Source organism: Jaculus jaculus, chromosome 3 (genome assembly GCF_020740685.1).
Source record: "Jaculus jaculus isolate mJacJac1 chromosome 3, mJacJac1.mat.Y.cur, whole genome shotgun sequence".
Taxonomy (NCBI): Eukaryota; Metazoa; Chordata; class Mammalia; order Rodentia; family Dipodidae; genus Jaculus; species Jaculus jaculus.
Window position 1 is genome coordinate 147,508,426 of NC_059104.1, and position 5,102 is coordinate 147,513,527.

Consider the following 5,102-nt stretch of genomic DNA (forward strand, 5'->3'; position numbering starts at 1 on the left):
CTCCGGTGCCCACCGGCCCTTGCTTCCGCCAGCTACCGGAAGTGCTGGTCAGCGAGAAGAGACGCGGAGAGAGCGGCGCCATGGGAACTGAAAGTGGCGCAGCGCCCCCTGGCTCCGGGAGGAGGGATCGAGACCACAGAGAGCAGGTGGCTGCAGAAGGAAAATTAACCTGGTGTCCTACTTTATGCACCCCTGCGATCTCTCATGGGAATTTCCTTTTACCTGCAGGGCACATTCACAAAAATAGGAATTAAGTTTTCACTTGAATCTTATGTTTTCTTTTAGATAGTTTTCTTTTAGAAGGGTAGGATTCTTTTTATCTTATGAAATGCTAAGTGCCCAGTAATGTTTCTGGTATAAGGTGGCCATACCATAAAAGCTTTGGTAGTAAATGAATGCCATAACCTTTACTTTGACATTTATTCTCACTGTCGTTACTTCATATAGCCTCTTACAAGCTGATTCCTACCTCCTAACCTTTAGTTTGTCCTTCACTGGACAGGTTGGTCCTAGAGTTTTCTGGGCAACATCCTCCTTTGGAGTACTCAAGAGTCTACACAGACATTGTCTCATCTTTGTGTTGGTTGTTTGTGCGGGGTGTGTGTTTGTTTGTTTGAAATGTGTTGTGTTTGTTTCTGGTACATTGGTCAGGGAACCAAAGCCAAAATGTCATCTCTTAAGGCTTCCTTTTACAGTCCCAGCATGCTGTTTCTTCACTCACCATTATACTACCTGGTTTTTGTGATGGTGCTGGTTTCCTTGTTCCGTTTCACTTCCCCTCAATGGAATATATGCTATGGGAGCAGGGGTTTTCTCTTGTTGTCTGTTCCATCTTCACATACATCAAGTCTTGGCATCTTAAAGGAGCAATGAAGATCTCATCAATGAGCCAGGCCTTGCCTGTTACCTTGGAACTTGGGAGGTAGAAGATGGAGAGTTACAGATCAGCCTGGGTAACACAGAGAGACTCCTCCTCCCCCTGCAACAAATGATTCAGTGAGTGAATGGTTCTTTGCAGCAACACCATGGGGAAGGGATGTGTATTAACCTTCCAGGGAAGGAAACTAAAGCACAAAGAGGGAAAGTTACTTGGAGATATAGAATTGCTGAGAGACACCACCCCCCCAAAAAAGTATAGATATCTGGCCCAGTCTTCACATTTACAAGCTAAGATTCCTGAGTTACAGGCTTCAGAGCTTCTGGTTCCTTTCTGGGAAGACAACTAAATCTGCTTTATAAGGTTATTAAAAGTACTAGAGCTGTTATCCTTAAAGTGTCAGCATAGGACCTTTGTACATTATGACTTCAGATGGCCAAGAACAAATCCCTTCATTACCAATGATGAAACTGAAGCCTGAAGAAGGGCATTTGCACAAGTTCACACAACAACAAATACAACCAGTGTGCTAGGGCACACCTAAAATCTCAGCACTTAAGAGGTGGAGGTAGTAGGATCAAGAGTTCAAAGTTAAACTGGCCTACATGCTAAGTTTGAGGGCAGCTTGGCCTACATGAGACCTTGTCTCAAAAAGAGGAAAAAGAAAGCTGGGCATGGTAGAACATGCCTTTAACCCCAGCACTCAGGAGGCAGAGGTAGGAGGCCAGCCTGGAACTACAGAGTGAGTTCTAGGTCAGCCTGGGCTAGAGTGAGACCCTACCTTGAAAGAGAGAGAGACAATAGCGAAATATGGATACATATGAATAACATGGCTGGACCTTGAAAATAGTGTACCAAATGAAAGAAAACAGAGGCAAAATGTCTCCTAATGTTTTACACTTTTTTTGATTGTTTGTTTTGGTTTTTGTTTTTCAAGGTAGGGTCTCACTATAGCTCAGGCTGACCTGGAATTCACTATGTAGTCTCAGGGTGGCCTTAAACTCATGTAAATCCTCCTACCCCTAGCTCCCAAATGCTGGGATTCAAGGTGTGCGCCACCAAGCCTGGCCTTTTTACCTCATTTATATGAAACATCCATAATACACAAACCCATAGAGATAAGAAGTAAATGAAATAAGTGTGATGGTATGTGCCTTTAATCCTAGCACTTGGGAGGCAGAGGTAGGAGAACTTCTATGAGTTTGAGGCCATCCGGGGACTAGAGTGTCAGGTCAGCCTGGACTAGAGTGAGATTCTGCCTCAGAAAAATGAAAAGAAAAAAGAAGAAGAAGAAGAAGAAGGGAAGGAAGGAGAAAGAAAGAGAGAGAGAGAAAGAAAAGAAGGGGTTGGAGAGAAGGCTTAGTGGTTAAGGCACCTGCCTACAAAGCCAGAACACTCAGGTTTGATTCCCCAGTACCCACATAAGCCAGATGCACAAGAGGGTGTATGCTTCTAGAGTTCATTTGCAGTGGCTAAAGGCCCTGGCACGCCCATTCTCTCTCTCTGTCTCTCTGGCATGCCGCTGCCTGGGGATAGGATAGCGGCTCTGCCCTTCTTTCTCTTGGTCTGCAGGGTTTATAGACTTTCCCTAACTTTTCTCTTTCCCATCCTTTTGTTTTTTCCTTCCTTTATTTTTCAAAAATTTTATTTTGAGATCGGATGCCTTATATCCCAGGCTGGACACAAATGCCCCTATAGAGCCAAGTATGACCTTGAACTTCTGAACCTCCAGCCAGCCTTCATCTCCCAAGTGCTGGGATTACACACATGTACCATCACACCCAATTTATGCAGTCTGGGTATTGGTCACAGGTCTTCATGCACGGGAGGCAAGCACTCTACCAACTGAGCTACATCTCCAGCCCCATTCCTTTAAAATGCTTTTTTCTTTTTTTTAAGGAAGAGGGTTAGAGTGAGACTGGTTCAGTTCACTTTCCAAAACCTCTCACTTTCAGGTACCCTAAACCATCCATTTCTTAACTAACCCACCTACAAGGTGGGAGTAATAGCTATAGTACATATATCACAGGATTGGGGAGCAATAAAAAAATTATTTACTGCATGTAAAGCTCCCAATGCTCTGCTTGGCCCAAGAAAATGCCCTTCCCATGGCCTTGCTATGTAGTCAGACTGACCTCCAACTCACAACCCTCTAGCCTCAGCCTCCAAGTTTATCGACATGCACCACCAAGTTAGGCTTGTTGACTCTAAATGTACCAGATTAGACCACTTAGCCTTGGAATTTTGGGAGGCTGTCTCATCAACAAAGCTACAAGCTTCTCAAGGATGAAGAGTGTCTCATACCATCACCCTGTCGCCCTAGGCTGGCCACTCTGATTTCTCATAGCTATTGGTTCCTTCCCTGTATTCCTGGCTTGCTGTGGGCCCTTGGTAAGGTGTTTATCTCAGCCTGCTTTCCTATCTGTGAAATTGGTACTCAGGGATGATGGTATATAGGGAAACCACTGTGTTTATTATGAAAGGCTTAATTTTTTTGTTTTTGTGTTTTTGAGGTAGAGTCTCGCTCTAGCCCAGGCTGACCTGGAATTCACTACATAGTCTCAGGGTGGCCTCAAACTCTTGGCAGTCCTATCTCTGCCTCCCAGGTGCTGAAACTAAAGGCATGCACCACCACACCTGGCTTAACTTTTCCTTTTTTTTTTTTTTTTTTTTTTTTTTTGGTTTTTCAAGGTAGAGTGGCAGTCTGGCCCAGGCTGACCTGGAATCTGGAATTCACTCTATAGTCTCAGGGTGGCCTCGAACTCACAGTGATCCTCCTACCTTTGCCTCCTGATTGCTGGGATTAAAGGCATATGCCACCACGCCTGGCTTGAAAAAAGCTTAATATCTCAAATATTTTCATTTATTTGACAGTGGGGACAGAGAGAGAATAGGCATGCCAGGGCCTCCGGCCGCTGCAAATGAACTCCAGACACATATGCCATTTTGTACATCTGGCTCTTTGTACATCTGCATAGGTACTGGGGATTCAAACCCAGGCCACCTGGCTTTGCAAGCAAGTGCCTTTAACCACTGAGCAATCTTTAATTACACAAATAGGCTATGAACACATTACTCTTGGAAAACTACAAGTAGCATCAAATAAACATTGAGATGCCTTGTTCGCCCTGTGGTTATTACCATGAGCTTATCCCCCAAGGCCTTTCTACACATGATTAACGTGTGAGCACACAGAGCTCTATTAATAGTTTTGTTTTAATGTTGCCTTTCAATATGAATGGACAATGTCTTAGATATTGTTTAGCAACCAGCTTATTTTTTAGTTATCAGTGTGTTCCAGAGCTTATCCCATCTGCTAGTTTAGAGATGTAACTCAGGCACACTGCACCACACAAGGAATGCTCCATTACGAACTAGTATTTCCTGTGAGCACTAAAGCTTCCTTCGGGTTTTTCCAGCTCTGAAAACTTCCTCAATGAAATATCTTCTTTGTGCATCTTTCAGCACAAACATGATTATAAACAATAAAATCAGTAGGTCTAATGTTAGGAGCCTGGGAATGTAGAGTGCTAACCTAGCATGCCAAAGGTCCTGGGTTCAATCCTCAGGACTGAATCAACTGGACATGGTGGTGCATGTCTGTAATCCCAGCACTGGGGAGGTGGGAGCAAGAGGGTAAGAAATGCCTTCCCCTCCCCCCACCCCGCCCCAGTGGCTGATTGCTATCTCACAACTCATAACCCATAATTCCATGGTGAATACCAAAACCCCACTGAGGAGGGTGCTCCATGGAATAAGGGCAGAAAAGAGGGGAATGGTACCAACACATGATTTGTCCATACAAAGTTTCTGCTTAATATTAAAGTGAGAAAAGGAAGAAAAAGGAAAAAAAGAGGATAAAAGCCAGGAATAGTGGCACACGCCTTTAATCCCAGCACTCGGGAGGCAAAGGTAGGAGGATTGCTTTGAGTTCCAGACCACCCTGAAATACATAGTGAGTTATAGGTCAGCCTGGGCTAGAGCGAGACCTTACCTGAAATAACAACAACAAAAAAAGAAAGTACGAAATTCAGAGTGATCCTCAGCTACATAGCAAGTTCAAGGGCAACCTGGCCCGGGATATATAAGACTTTGTCCCTCCAACCCCACCCCCGCCCAAAAAAACAGCCAAGCATGGTGGTGCACCCCTCTGATCCCAGTATTTGGGAGGCAGAGGTAAAAGGATCACTGTGAGTTCAAGGCCACCCTGAGACTTCATAGTGAA